Raw genomic sequence first — 16,865 nt, 5'->3', positions numbered from 1 at the left:
CCAGAGAAGGTGCAACTCTCTCTCAGCAGGATGTGTGAGGGGGGTGAGTCTTATCTTACCTGTAGCTGTGCAGCTTCTCCCAGGACACAGATCAGCACAGCCTGAAAAATTCTCACCCTACGTACATGGCAAAATCTCTGAAGGGCAGATGAGAAACAGACCAGTTTCCTGACCTGTGATCCATACTCCAACTGATAAACCGCACTGCCTCTTCTGTGAGGACTTTGGTCATGCTGTGAAAAATCATAAAAATACCTGGGGTTTACTGTATTGGTTGTAGAAGGACAGTTTGCTTTAACACTGGGGGACATTATTGGCAGCAACCTGATTATGGAAAAATGTGTTATTATTTAAATCTTTCCAAGACACTTAGACTCAGAAAGTGAGAAAAATTTGGAGAAGAAAATCAAGTTACAAATTATAGCAATTCCACATCAGAGCATGTGAGGAGAGATGATATTTCTTACTATTAGGGACAACACTTATGGAAAGGTTACCTCTCTATTTGACTGACTGATGGAGATGAAAACAGAGAGAAAAGCTTTCAGGCCAAAAGCCCTTTGGGTAGGATGAAAAACCTAAGAGTAGGATGCTAGTCTAATAAGATGTTACCACCTCATCAGGCCCACTTTGCTTATATTCTTAAATATCACAGATATGACTCCTGTTAAACAATCTTTTTCTTGAACATTTTACATTGAAGTCCATTGAATGAAAGCAAGGCTTTCTTAAGCCTCAGACAATGTAGTCCCAGCTTCTCAGCAGCCTCAGAAACAAGTAGATTCATTCAGTAGCAGACCTTTGCATTGAAGAAAGACTGAACAGCCTTTTTGTTTTTTCTTCTACAGACAAAAAAAACCCAGCAAGTGCTACTTCTTAATAATCCAGTCTGGATTACAGGGAATGTTTCATATTCTGACATACAAGCAAAAAAAAAAAAAAAAGAAAAAAAGGCTCAAAGAGTCCTACTTCTTTGACATCAATAATTCAAGGATGGTTTTTCCTTCTTGGCTGCTGGCTGTGCTCTGTGAGTGCAAACCAGAACTCTGTATGAATCAGACCCAGCAAGAGACATACAAACTGGGGTGTGAGGACACTTACTGGACTGAAAGTTCAGTAAAATTAAGCAAAATTGGGGTAGTACTGAGTTTCTTGCATGTCCATCAGTGGAAAATAAGGGTGAGGCTCAAAACATCCAATTCCAGAGCTTCTGGATCAACAGCTGTAGGTTAAAATTCTATTGCACTGGTGCAAAAATGAACCAGTCTGCTGCAACACAAGTGCCAGCCAAATACCTGTACAACTAGGATGACCTTTTTCAAGTTTTTGTGTATATCTTAAGATTTCACCAGTCAACATACCTTTCTGATATGGGGAAATCTGGAAATTCCTTTGAAGGTAGGATTGCAGTTACTTCCCTGCCAAAAAAATCTCCAAAACACATTAATATAAAAAATAAGCATAAGACAATGTCCAAGTCCCACAGAAATGTTCAAAATGTTTCATGGATATATAGTAAACAATGAATATTTCCTTGTAGATGCAACATGTATTACAGCTTTTAATTACCATTACATGGTAATTAAAATGGTAATGTGCAGCAGCTGTGATCAAAAGCCTTCTCATTAATAACATCTAATGGACTACTCCTGTGCAGGTTTAGGAACAAGGAGCTACTGTGTATCTGGCCACGTAGGCATGTACTCAGTAGGTCTGCTGTATCCCTGATGTATCAGAAATATGGTGCACAGAAATATCCAAGACCAAATTGCACTCGTCCATCTCACATCATGTAGTTGCACCACCCACCCTACATCTGGATCACAGCTCTGTTGCTCAGGACCAGTGCTATCTATGCTCAGCTAAGAATCTAAACTGTAGATACATGGCCAAAACATGACACAAAATGTCTGGGGCATATGCAAAATACCCCGAAACTTTTTGGGCTTCCTATCATGTCTTCTCCTCAAAACTCTTCTTAAAATCAAGCTTCAATACACCCTTTTGGAGTATAGGGACCACCAGGCTTCAAGCTGATCTAGTGCCCTGTCAGTGGCCAACCCACCTGAAAACACAGCCTTCCTGGCCTCATAGTGCAGGAAAGCAACAAGAAATACTGTACTCAGTGAGGTCCTGAGTGATTAGTTACTCAAATCCCGATAAAGGATGGACACTTCCCGTGCACTCCATGTGCTCATTGTAAACACAGAGAAAAGTTGGGTCGACTCCCCGAAACATTAAGTATTTTTAGGTGAAGCTCCAGAGTTGCAGTGTATTTGACTGTGGTTGGCATTGATATGGGGAAATCTGGAAATACCTTTGATTCCAAAGTTCAATTTAGAGAAATATCATTAGGTTTTTTATATTTAACTGAAAACAGACTGAAATAAAAGTTAGATATGTTTATTGTTACATAAACCAAAGTATCAGGAGTCAAGAGAATGTGAAGGCAGACTCAAGTAAGTGCTAATTCCTTGTCCTCAGACAAACATTATTCACAGAAGGTACAGAACTGAGAAGAATTACAAAAAGCTTACAGGCAGAAAGCATTCTGCTATCTTCTCTCCTACTAGTGGGGAACTTGAATTGTTTAAAGGTTGTTTGATGTTCTCTGAAGGTTTCTTCAGATTTTTTAGACTTTTAAAATCTAAGTGTGTTGGGGCCCCTCCAGCAGTATTTGATGATGTGCTGGTGTTGAAACAAAAACCTTGTAGCATGGATTCTGTAAATTCAAGTACAGAGATTGGATTAAGGAGGACTTAAAATGATCGTTAAAATGTACCTATTATACTCAGCTGTTTCAGTCTCTGTTCATGTTTTTGCTCTTTTTGCTCTGTGGTGCTAATGATATATTCAAAAGACAAGGTTACTGCTGATTTGTGGTTGTTGCAGAGATTGGTGAATTAAACACTGCTGAGCGTAGTGGGTTTTCTGTGAGAATTCTTTTTGCTAAGAACAGAGTGAAAAGTGGTCACATTTCTTGTTACAGAGATGATCAGGATAAGATGGTCTCTGTAAAAAATTGCTGAAGATATACCTTATCCCTGTGGTGACAAGAGAGCATATCTGCTGTCAGGTTCACTTGCTTTTTTGGATGCTCATAGAGAGCTTCCCGCAATTGCAGAGACACGTGGGTGAAGACAGTTTCATTTTGGCTAAGTTGCCATAGGGATTCTGCGGCTGGAGCTGCAGGAGAGCAGGTTGTCACTTGCCATTAGCTTTGTTTTGATCCTGCAGGCCAGTATGCATCTTGCATACTGCCTGGTTAACTCCTCTGCTGCTGATGTGGGAAGAACAGCTGGAATATAGCCAGTCAGTTCCTGCCACTGCTGGAGCTCACCTGGTCATTTGTGCCTTATTGAAGACTCAAAGTAAGAAATGATAAAGTTGTAATGATCATTAGTCACTCAGTGTGCTTGAAATTAGGCATCTGTTGCAGCTGGGCTATGGATCCCATTGCAGGACCCACTTTCATTTAAGGCCACGCAGTGCACTGGAGTAGCACGTTCTTAGCAAAGAGACCAGGGGACGATTAACATTCTGTACTTTCTGTCCACAGCTTGTAAGGGATGCTAGTATCTCTTTATATTATTTTAATAACTGCCTATTCTTAAGGTAGACTTGAAAAATTTTGCTTCCAGGTATGCTCCAAGGTATGTTTCCCTTTCTCATGACTGGTGAGAAGTATGGAGAAGTATGTCTTCATAATCTAGGACACAGGCTTATGAGCTGCTGAAAGAAATAGCTGCTGAAATTAAATGAGAATAGTTGGGCTTGCCTTTTTCTTACACATTTCAGTCCATTTTAACAAAGTCTGACACTCAGTGCTTTGTGTGTTTCTCCAGAGACAGGATTGGATGTACTGGCCATAATAATAATAATAATAATAATGGCCAGTCTTCACGAGTGAAGATAAGGGGAAGGTCTTTACACCTTCCAGCCTGCGCATTGGATTTTTTAGGTGAGACACAGTGTGCGCGGAACTGAGCCCACCCTTTAATCCTAAGGTTCATCTGCTGGGGCCAAGCGAGCTTGGACGGTGGCAGCGAGGTCCTTAGGACGTAGGTGGGTTGCCTTTAAGGGCTAACGAGCCCCACCTGCCCGGGAGTGGCCCTGACCGGGAATCGAACCCGGGTCATAACATAGACCACAAAAGCTGGAACTAAAGAATTGCCTGTGTGACAGAGAAATCCCAAAGAAGATGGATAACGTTGCAAGTATTTTGTCATCAAACTAATGCTTTGTTAATTACTCTGCTTGAATGGACTTGGTGACCAGCCCAAGTCTATGTGGATAGATGAGTAAACCCAGGGAATGGTGTGGGATTTTGGCATGTAGGGCACTGTTCTGAATTTTCCAAGACCCTTCCTGTAGTAATGCTAAACTGATCTCTTGAAAAATAGTCCCGTCTTCTTCCGAGGCCATTATAAAAGGAGACAAAAAGTATAAGGCAGGAGCCCTGAGCAGCCTTCAGCCTAAACAGAGGAGATGGGGAATCCAATCCAGGTCTTTGCTGAGTGGAAGGAGAGGAGGTGGCACTGACTGTTTTTAGACTCTTGCAGAGTACATACTAAAAACCTGAAGAGGGTAGTAATTTGTTTTTAAAGACAGTTTCAACACTTAATGGAAACAGTATGAATGTTGACTTCTGATGAACTCAATGATTCAGAGATTCAAAGACAGAGTGAAGCAGCCCCTGTTTGTCTGTCTGCCCCAGAACGGACTGCCCCCCACACCCTCCATTTCAATTCTAATGAAGACTTGCATTTGCAAGGATGCTGGATGGGAGTTCAAATTTAAGGCTCCTATTTTTTCCATCAGTAAGGTACTGTATGAGCTTGTTTCAGAGCCCTTACCTTTGCAGGAATGGCTAATATTAGTTGCAGCCTGAGAGATACAGGAGAAAATGTGAACATTAGACTTTCTCATACTACACATACTTCATGCTGGCTTCCTTCACATGAGGTTTAGCAACAGATACTGTACAGTAAAAAATCAGAGAGTTTTCCCTAAGGCTTTCACATCCAGTAATTAAATCAAACACGCACAAGAGTTATACAGGGAGGCTGACAATGCATTTGAAACCACTGTACTTCAAATACAGGCTGATGCACATCAGTTTGGGATGATAATTTTTTTTCTGTAGAAGTTTGTTCCAGGGATCCTGGTGGCATTTAATCATGTTTTACATGAAGTATGTTGGGTTCTGCTGCAGGCCACCTGATCAGGAAGACACACTCACCCTCCTTGTCCTCATGGAGGACTTTACCAGCCCCAATAGCTGTTGGAGGGACAACACAGCAGGGCTGTGCTCATTTGCTAGACTGCAGCCAGCATTACCAGGATGAAGCTCTGGGACAAGGAGAAAGGAACAAGAAGCAGCTTTCGCGCACCCTGAACAAGGTGAGCAGCATTCAAAGCAGAGGCGGATTTTTACCCTCTGTGCCCAGCTAGATCTCAGGTCTCTGGTCATCACTAAGTAGTGTGGCAGGTGCCCTCCTGTCCTGTCTGGGTTTGTTAATGGAGACTACAGTGCAAGGCACAGAACACCCAATAGTTGCTAAGTGGTCTATCGAGAACCTGACTGCAATGTAAATGATACAATAAAAACATTGGAGAGGTTCTTTCCTCACCCCACATAAATGCAACTCAAGTGAAATATTATAGCTTTAAAAACTGACTTGCAAATATCTTTCTGCTTCAATATAATGCTTTAGAAGTGAAACATAGCTTTGGGGTAACAGTGGGAGCTCCCAAACAAATTTAATACCAAAGCAATATATCTGAATTTTGTTTTAGAGATACAGTAGAAAGCAAATGTGCTTTCTCGAATGAAAATCTAGTTGTGTGATAAAATTCAGTCTTATTCAGGAGAACACTCTAACAAAGCTGAGCAAAGTTCCTTCCCATTTTCTGAGAGGGTTACAGGTTCCTTGTGTTAGCAATTAGGCTAGATGGCAACACTATCCCACACAGCCTGGAAGTTACGATTTTTTCTTAACTAAATAGTATGTGCTCATTTCCAAAAGGCTCTGAGGAAGGCACAAAACCCAAACCAACAGTCTCCACCACAGGAGAATGAGAAAACAGGTTACTGGCATGAGAAAGCTTTATTTCCCTTTTCTGTGACTGGTTCTTCCTGCTGGCTCTATATAATGCTTGTCTGTGGGTGCTGGAATGAAGCTTAGCTGGGGGTGTTGCACAGGGATGTTCGGATGCACTTTAACCCTTTTTTGAATGACGCTGTTTCCATTCTCCACCGACACATTTTTGGCAGCTTGTAGACACTGCCAAACTCTGCAAAGCGCTGAACTAGAGGTCAGTAGAAGGGGACTTATCTTTACTCTAAACATACAGATTTCCTAATTATTTCTGCTTGCTTCCCCATGGCTTCCTCAATGCTTGTAGAGTTTCAGAATAGAGCTACCACTAAGAACTGGACTCCAGCTGGATCAGCTGCTGGCTACCAATTTCAAACTAAATCATGACAAAATACATTTATGTATATTTTGGCTAGCAGAAGCAGGCACGAAGCAGAGTATCTTTTTCTTTTTAATCTTTTCCTATCTTCTTGGAAAATGCAGCTATGTATAACCCTGACAGATGTTCCAAGCAGGCTTTCTTGCAGCATGTGTTCATCCTCCATCAAGAACTTTGCATGCAGAGTGTGGGGTCATCCCAGCAATCTATACCAAGTTTTCTTAATTCTTGAGTTATCTCTTACTGCCGTGGAGTCAAGTGTGTTCTTTTAAGCCAGTGCTGCCCATGTAGTGACTGTGAAGGACAGAAGAAGGCTCAGGATCCCTCATGGAGTAGCCCATGGTGCCAGGAATCTAAGCAGCTTCATTTTCACCACTGCAGCACCAGTCCAGCTCCAAACAATTCTGAAGCAAAAGTAGAAACTTCCTTTTACCCTAACAGCATCATGTTCTCAGGCAGAAAGTCAATGCCTTCTGCATTATTCTATGAACATGTGACAGCACATGAGGACATACAGGACATCTGCAGCACTGAGCATTTCTTCTATGCCTGGATTCAGGAATCACTGATGCTGTTGGATTTTATCTGCTGTGGCAGTCTCAGTAACAATGACAATTTGAAAATGAACAACTTTGACATATCAATTTCTACATTAGGCTAGGTTGGAGTAGAGGTCATTCTCTTTTGAGCCATAGCTGTATTTTAATTGTGACACTTTCAAAATCATGACTTGATTCATAAATAATTGATGTGGCTGTTACACCATTTTACCTTTGATCTTTTCAGAGTGAAACATAATTCAACATATGCAGTGTCTTGAGACATGTAAACAACTAAAACTGAGGTACCAGTGAATACGTATTGACAGAAATGTGGAGTTTGGCAGCATCACTAATTTCATGGAGAAAACAGTTACTGTAGTCTGGGAGTTTGAAATCATCAGCTGAAATGTCCTCAAATGAAAGCTCTTTTTGCTTGTGGTTGTGAGACTTTTTCTTGATAGAGCATCAGCAGAACTTTTTGCTTTTAAATCTTCTCATCTTCTCTACAGAATACAGATTTGGCTCCTACCTCTATTCTAGCTCAGCAACACTAACTCTCTTTTTAAGTCAGTCCTCTTTTGTACAAAAGTAAAAATCACAGCCTCTCTCTCTCACACATCAGTCCTCTGAGTCATGCTGAGCTAAAAGGGTCTAATCCAGAGTTCTTAGCCTGCCTCAACACTCTTTCTTGACTTCCTGTGGGTAACATCTCCATCCTCCTGGTCACTTGTAATCCAAGCACCATAATGGATCTCTTTGTTCTGAAATGACGTCTCATTCAGCACATGACTTTTGCATCTATAACCCATCACCACATACCATCTCCTCACTCTAACAGGAAATGTTGCCTGCATCTCTGATCAGCTCATGGTCTCAACCAACACTGTCCTTCCAATCAACAGCACCTGCACTTAAACAGGTTATACATCTTCTGAAATACCAGCAGAGCTCTCTCTTTCCATTTCCTTCCTTAACACTGCCTTTTATTATGATATATACAAATGAAAAGAAAAAAACCCCAGTAATTAGTTTTATGATTATGGTTTATTCTGGTGATCAACCTGATTTGTCTCCAGTCTATATGTTTCCAGTGTTTTGAACTACAATGTCATACATACATATTGGAACAGAATATATAGGTCATAACTGTGGAGTATGTGATCATACCTTGGAATAAAATAATATTATACAAATATCCTGGGGGATGACGGAGAAGAGTCATCAAAACTAGTAGTCCCAGTAGTTGGGCAAAGTCTGTTTTACATCAAGGGGTGCTGACAGACTGAATCACCCTCACATATAACATAGTAATTTTGACACAGGTGGACAAGTCACCTTCACTTAACCTGAAAAGGGCACATATACTTGTCATCTATATGGTCCAATAAATAGCCTGTTTATCATGAACTTCTTGCACAAAGAGGTAAACTAAGGGGCCAAAAACTGCTGGACCTACAGATGGGGAATACAAAACAGAAGCTTGAAGGTGGAATATGATGCTCAGTATGGGATGTTGGTGAAATACTGCATGTGGTTTCAGGACTGATTTTTAAATACTCAGTTTTGACTATTAAAAGAATAACAAGCAAAAACACTGTTTGCGTGTCACAAGTAGAGGGTATCACAGAATCACAGGATCAACTAGGTTGGAAAAGACCTCTGAGATCATTGGGTCCAACCTATGACAACATCATCTTGTCAACCAGACCATGGCACTCAGTGCACATCCAGTCTTATCTTAAACACCTCCAGGAATGGTGACTCCACCACCTCCCTGGACAGGAGGCCAGTTGTCCTGAGGACGACCTGTGTTACTGTTGAAAACTGAGGCAAATAAGGTGTTAAGTACCTCAGCAGTTTCCTCATCTTTGAGGATTCCCCTCCACATCCAACGAAGAATGGAGATTTTCCTTGCCCCTCCTTTTGCTGTTAATGTATTTATAAAACCACTTTTTATTATCCTTTACAGAAGTGGCCAGATTAAGTTTTAATTGAGCTTTTGCCTTTCTAATTTTCTTTCTCCATGACCTCATGACATCCTTAAACACCTCCTGAGTTGCCTACCCATTTTTCCAAAGGTGAAACCCCCTCTTTTTTTCCCCTTGAGCTCCTGCAAAAGCTGGTCATCTTCCCTGCGGGCTCTTCTTTCAGCACGTAGGGACAGCCTCCTCTTGTGCCCTCAAGATTTCTTTCTTGAATTATGTCAATACTTCCTGGACCCCTTTGTTTTTAAGGCCTGTTTCCCACGGTACTCTCCAAATCAGCACCTTGAGTAGGCTGAAGTCTGCCCTCCAGAAGTCCAGGGTAGAGGTTTTGTTAGTGCCTCTCCTTGTACCAAAAACTCTATAATTTCATGGTCACTGTACCTCAGACGGTCTGACTACAAGACCATACCAGTAAGTAAAGAGAAGAAAAAACATTTTCTGAGTGCAGAAATTGTCAAAGGCAGCGCAGAGTTTTCTATAGATAAAAGCTGAGTATAGGTTGTGTAGGTTAAGTGATAGAATGCTTTGAGAAAAACTGCAGTTGTTATAAATATTGACAAAGTAGCTGAAAGACATGAAGAAGAAAGAGGTCAGTCCTACAGGGTCATTTGCTGCTACCCAAAGGGTATTGTAAGAAAAAATACTTTATCTACCAAGGTTTGTACAGCTTTTCTCTCCAAATCATGTATTTTTTATTGTAGTTGAAAGAAACCACAACACAGCGGTGATAAATGCAATGGAAGATCTACCACCTAAAACTATCTTGCTTTCCTTTGCTTATCATTTAACAAACAGACACCTTTTCATGGATATAGTGAATTAGAAATGGGAGATTAATACATTATCACTGTTAGTCTTACTGGTTAATTGCTTTCATTTTACAAGTAAATTATTTCAGCTCAGTGCAAACAGCAAATCAATTTTTTTGCTACCATCATTAGCACTAATCAATAATTAATTAGGAACATTAAAAATTGTTAGCGTGAAATTTTTCTCCTCTGCACTTATCTAAATGCCAAATTTATTTTGCTGAGAGGTTGGCATAAGACTGGGACGGCTACATGGTTGTGGAAAATAAACTGAAGGAAAAGTTCAAGCTGAGAAGTAGATAGGATTTCTTATTAGTCTCAGTAAGTAGTCTATCTGACCAGGGTGAAATTTAGCTGCTTTTTCACTTTTCTAGATTAAAAATGTGATATTAAAGTTTAGTCCACAAATGTGATGACTCAGTTGCTGCTTTCTTTTGCAGACTCAATATTTCATTGATTTTCTTTTTAAATATCAAATTAATTTTCAATTCTACATTGACAAAAAAGTGTTGGGCTCTATCCCTCATAATTTACTGGAAGATAGCAAAAAATAAATCCCACAGGAATGATATTGCTGTGATAACAAAACAGCAACCAACTCAACCACTTTCAAAATAAAACCAACTTACATGAAAGAAAATCATCTCACAATGAATGTTTCAGCAGCTATATGTCCAATTTAAGGAAAGCAAAACTCTCCCAACAGATTATACTCCCTCGGAATGTGAGTCCTGCATCACAATGTCACGAAAGATAAAAAAACACTTTAAAGTTTCTAGGATGTCGTGTCCCAGCGCAGGAGACTCTGTAAGTGGGGTAAAACTGTAAGCCAAGGCTGTCAGCAGGCTCTGTTCAGGGTACCTCAGGATACAGGCAAAGATAAACGCAGTGTGAGTTCCTTCTTGGCACTCCAGGGAGTTTAATATAGGTGAAAACAAGTTCAGGTTTACTTCAATTCACACTGGGATCTAGAAAGCTCCTGTATAAGCCTACAGCTGAGGGAATGCAGTTACACAGAATTAATGATGGAATTATTGAAGGAGTTAAGGGGTCTCTAAAAAGTGCCTGGTTAAAGTCATGCAATTCAGCCAAAGTTGTTGTGGAGCCCTCACCTCGCCCCAGCACAGTTGCGTGTATCTGGATTGGAATAGTAAAGATCAGATGCCATGGGTTTGGTTCAGATGACCTAGGAGAAGTTTGGATTACAGATTTTGCATATTAGAAATGTATATATAGCAACATTACTCGTTAGCTACTCTCTCAACCTGGATCTGCATATTCAGTCCAGGCTAATTTCTTCATCACTGAGGTGCCTTAACCTGAGGTCACCGCACTGAATAGCCACACCTTTTCCCATGGCACAGATTAGAAGTCAGAGACTGGCAAGTCCTTTCTGAAGTAAAACATTTTTACCAAACATGTTTTGTAGAAGTGCCAGTGTCCTATTCTAACACTCTGCACTATCACAAGCATTAATGGGCAGAACAACTCCTAACTCATACACATGTGCATACACGCTCACATATGTGTATATACTCATATGCTTATAGTATAAATACAGATAGCATAATAATTGCCTTTGATTTACACATTAGACAGTGTTACATTGGGCTGCATGACAGGGAGAATTAAAATACTGATCTACAACTGAAAACCAAGTTTTCACCCTTAAAAAGCATATTGGCTGGCTGTAGGTCAATGCTTGGCTGTAGGTCCTGGCTGTAGGTCCTGGCTCAGCACAGGACCCCACTAAACAGCTTAAAAACTCTGCCTTTGTACATAACACATCACTCTGGCATTTTTCATGTTCCAGGAAACAGTGATGTGAGCTGAGTTGCATCACAATGACTGGTTGCATCATCCCATTTTTATGGGTACATCACTCATGCCATAAAAACTTTGCTTTTTACTGAATTCTGAAAGAGGAATGGTAAGCCATTAACAGGTCAGATGCAGTCTCAAAAGCAAAAGTTCATTTCTTACAATGCAGACACAAATGCCATTTAAGGAAATTCATTAAGTCCAAACTCAGACGCCTAATTAATTCAGTCTATGTTCAGGCATTTAAGCAAGTGAACCAAGAATTTCCAGATAGAGCTAACTTCAGATAGAAATGACATCACTTTGGTATGACTTTCATAATCTGAATATATAATGATAAATAAAAGGTTTTGATTATGTATCTCTAGTGACATTCATCTCCCTTGGCCTCCTGATTTATAAAGAATATAAAGTAACTTATCAAAATCAGCAGTTTTGTATGCAAAAATGATACACTCTTGGTAAAATGTTCTCTGTGAGAATACATATGTTACTGCAATCTTCTACATGCCTTTCTAGAGAAATAAGCATAGCAGTTAATATGCTGATTTGACTGAGGATGTTGGTGGTAGGACATAATTTTCCCAGAAAAATAATCTGGAAAATAAACAGTGTCTAGAATCAATAGAAATGTAACTAAAAATTAAGATATCTCCAGTATGAATTGACATTGTTTATTGGCAGCTGGAGGAAAGATATTTATTTTCTATCCTTCACCTTTAACAGATTGCTTCCCTTGAGGCCTAAATTCGAAGTAAACTGTTCTGATACTGTGCAACAGATTTGTCTGAGCAACCAGCTGAAATTCGGCAGTAATTGCCTATGGTGATATTTTTATCAAATCTCATTTGGAGATCTCAAACTCTGGATGGTTCATCATATATTTCTGTCTGCAAATTCTCTGCATTAGATACTATGGGAGTATTCAATCTATAGAAATACTGTTTTTCATATTAATGAGTTATAAATGAGAGCTTAATTACTACTAATTCCTTGAAAATCCACTGTTGGTGATTATAATCGCTAACGATTAGATTGTTAAACATTCGTCTTTATCTATCTTTAGCAAACTTAATGAGAAGTTATGGATCAGATCCTCAGTCTCTGATTCTACTGCCAAATGCCAGTGGCAAAGAATGTCTGCTGGCTATAGAAGTACCAGGCCACCCTTAGCACTGACACAGGGGCTGACTAGGAGACAGCAAAAGATTTGAAGGGAATATATTGCACTCCTGCAATCCACAGCCCTCAGAATTGTCTCCAGGGGCTATTTCTCCTGATGTAACTCAGAGTCCTTTCATCCAAATCTGCTATTACACAGCTGAACTACCCCTGATCTTCCTTGTTTCGATATCAGGAGAATGAGGAGGGAGGCTGATACTCCGAAGGCACCAAATAACTTCTTGCAGTTACAAGTGCAATGTAGGCTGGTACAGAGATTTGTATACCTCTGTATGACTTCAATTGACATTAACTAATAATTGTTAGGCTTCTGATGGGCATTTACAATGTATTCAAATTGCTTCATCACCCATTTGACCACCTTTCTACAGCTGTTGCATAGAGGTACTTTCCCCAGAACGGGCTGCAGGACAGTAGGTGTACTTCAGACAGACCAAAGTTATTTGGTCCAGCATACTTTTGCCTTTCAAACGTTCTTTTAGTATTTATTTTATTATACTATTTCTTAAATAACAAACTTGCAAACCAATACCAATGGGAGTGGCAGGTTTCCATCTGGATAAACATGAAGGAGTTTGCTTTTTTTAGTGTATTTTACTAAAGTTTGTGTTCCTCCTTATTGCAGTGTTGTACTTAAAATATTTATTTGCTCTGTTGCAACACTGGCATTTAGTTAAAGATCCTGGTGTCTATTCTTCAGCAAGGCTCAAAGCCCATTCTTATTTAGGATGTGTCAGACAGCCATTAGCAGGTGAAGCTGAAACCATTTTAGAAGTTACTGCAGGTATCTTTCCTCTTTCATTATTTAGGGCTTGTATCTCTACCACTGTGTGCACAATGAACCACTTGAGATCTTCTCATCCACTTGGAAGAAAAATCATCCAGTGTATATTTTAAATAATCCTTAGCTGGGAATTTAAGTTAAATAGATGACTTGTGTAAAGGTAGGTAATGACACCACCCTTTCCACTTGCTCTGCTGAAAGAGCTGTATCATCCAACAGGGCAGGAAATGTGGTGGCAGTCATTTCTTAAACCACCTTAGTGGTACTTTCAAGAGAATATCTTTCAAGACCAGTAATTTCCTCCTACTCTTTGTCAGAGCCCTTTTCTGCACCTCTGTCAGCTGGAATTGACTTTTTGGAATAGAAAGAGACTGCTAAAAAATAGCACAGGTGCAGTCTCAATAGCATCCTACACAATGGCATCACTGGTAAAATGTATCTTGAAAAGACTGAGAGAAATAAAAAAAATATTGTATATACAAATTGTATATAGTTCTATACATACAGAATCTAGATAAATACGTATGTGTTCTATCCTTATATATATAGAACTACATATATAAATTAAAGAACATAACCCTGTAATTCACTTAAACAAATAAGTTTAAAAAAAGAGGAATCCCAGTGATTTGAATGAAATGAGTGTATATTTTATATTTAAGTTTGTTGCTGAACTGGAGCTATGGATAAGAAAACTAAAATAAAAATTATTCACTACCTGTACTGAAAATAAGTTTCACAGACAAAAAACTATTAATATAAAATATCTGACCATAAACACAGAGAGAAAGAACTATCTCCTGCTCTGTTATATGCTGGTTTCAAACCTCAGTTTACTGTTTGCTTTCTTATTTTGAATATATTTGGTATCTAAGCAACTCACAGTCAGAATAAGATAAAAAGGCATGTGACAGCTTAATATAAATTAAGAAACAACTTAAAGCTCCGCATAAATGCATATTGAGTAACAACATCAATGAAAATTGTGGTTGATGAAAGATATAAACTAAAATTTATTATGCTACACATAACCAGCTACATACTTAGGCATGAATCCTATCTGTAGCAACGCTAAATCAACTGCTAAATCAAGAACAATATTCTTAATAATTTTAAATTATTAAAGCTATATACGAACTTTTTTTTTTTTTGGCTTACCTCATGATTATAATGGTGTCATTTTAGATTAAAAACAGAATTATAACTAGGTATTTTGTTTGAATTCCAGACTAGAAGCTAGATGAGACAGTGGTGATCCCACTCAGTTAATAAGCAGGCTTTGGGAAGCAAGGCTGCAATTACTGAAGTAGCTTTCTTTTAGTTTGATTTCAGCTGGACTAGTTCCCTCAACAAGCTCTCTGTAACCACCCAAATCCTAGGACCAGAAAATGAGTGGAAGTGGGGATGCAACAGGGAGAGTGAGACTCTCCCCTGTCAGGTAATAGGGATTTGTGTTGAAATGACCTTGGGAGGAACTGCAGCCTGAACCATCAATTCTCCAACAGAATCACTGAAGCGAAAGCTACATGTTTAAAGACTGACCTCTCATTTTAGGATTCTTGCTCAACTCAAAGCCAAATTTTAGATTATCTCAGTAGTAATCCATAGAAGATGCAAATTCTGAACACCACTAGGAACTGCTCCCAAAGTATTTAATTTCAGGTCCCACATGGGTTATACAAATGTGGACTTATGAGATTTCTTTCAGTTAGTATATTTGGTTTTGTTTCTGAAACATGGCCTATCTGTATGCAGAGCAATCCGCCCCAAGAGATTCCACAGTTTCAAGAGCTAGGAAAAAAAGTATTTCACTCTGTTGGGAAGCATATGCCTTGATACAACACTTTGAAATACACCTTTTGTTTCAAATTAAGATTGTTTTCCCCCAAGTAAAGAAGTGGACAGAATTAGTAATACTACAGCTTCTGCCCATACATGCAAATCCAGTAGCAGTAAAAATAATTTCACCTTATTATTGTGCTTTGTCAAAGCTGTGACAAATAACAGGCCATTTAAAAAAAAAAAACAAGACTGTACAAAAATTGGTATAGATAACCATAAATCAGAATCAGTTGCATCTTTTTTTGCTTCTCTTTCTCTAATTCCATTCAGGTTGGTTTTGGTCCATTAATTTACAATATAAATCTAAAGATCTGCTCGGGGCAATCTATGATGATTGTGCTTGCACATGTATATATATATTTATATAAAAATCCTGACAGTTAAAAATAAACCATGCTTGATTCACACAGAAGGAGTTTATCACTTTGATTTTCATAACCCAGCATGCAGTTGTCACATTTATCCCTCTAATACAATGTGCAGTGTTTATGCATAATATAACTTTAACTGTAATTTGCACAATTTCAGAGTGCAAAGCTTGACTGGAGCAGACTCCACAGCCCTGGCTTTAAGTAGTGTTCTGTATTAACATAATGTCAGTTACATGCACAATTTCATGACCATTTTCTTTTACTCTCAGCGCTATTTATAATGTTAGCCTGTGTGTGCAGAGGAGGGACCCAGCACCTGCAGAGCCCTCCTAGGGCTGATGCCGCTGTCCCCTCACAGGATGAATCGTGTGGGCCTGTACAGCTGGTTGGAGTTAAACTAACAAATACTACAACCATGTACATACCTTCTGACTCTATGTCCTGGATCTCTTGACACCAGCCCCCTCTCCTCCCACAGGGAACCCTCTGTGAACCCCAACACCCTCCTTTCCCTGATGAACTGCTGCCAAGCGGCTTCTAATGTACGGCTCACACACCTATGTCCAGGGATGTGTGCCACACATGGTTTTCCCTGTGGGATAAGACTCTGCCCAATCCCTGGGGCAGGCTGCCCTTGTCCACAAAAATCAGACTTTTTACTCGGTGTGCAGCAAGCCAATAATTACACACTAGGGAGAGACATTGCTTATTGATTTCAGAGTTACACAACGCCTGAGTGATTGGTGGAATTCCAGAAATCAAGCATCCCAACTATCAAAACTTTTTACTGTTTATACATTATAGCAAAGAAACGAATTAAGGTTCATTTGCTACAAGTTACAGATTTCTCTTACTAATTAGTATTCTATCTTCTATTGGTTAATGATTCTCTCACTTCCAATGCTAATTAGTCTGCATGCTCAGTCTTTCTCTTCTTTTGGGTCGGCGGGTTTCTTGGGTTGGTGATCCGTGAGTCGGTGTTTGCGATCTGCCCCTGCGGAATTACCTTTCACCCAGTCGGAGCTGATTTCAGCACAGTTGCTGCGTAC

The sequence above is a fragment of the Myiozetetes cayanensis genome, unplaced genomic scaffold (assembly GCF_022539395.1).
Source record: "Myiozetetes cayanensis isolate MyiCay16 unplaced genomic scaffold, myiCay2020 scf3, whole genome shotgun sequence".
NCBI classification, from domain to species: Eukaryota; Metazoa; Chordata; class Aves; order Passeriformes; family Tyrannidae; genus Myiozetetes; species Myiozetetes cayanensis.
The sequence above is the reverse complement of the archived record's forward strand: the minus strand, read 5'-3'. Positions refer to the sequence as shown.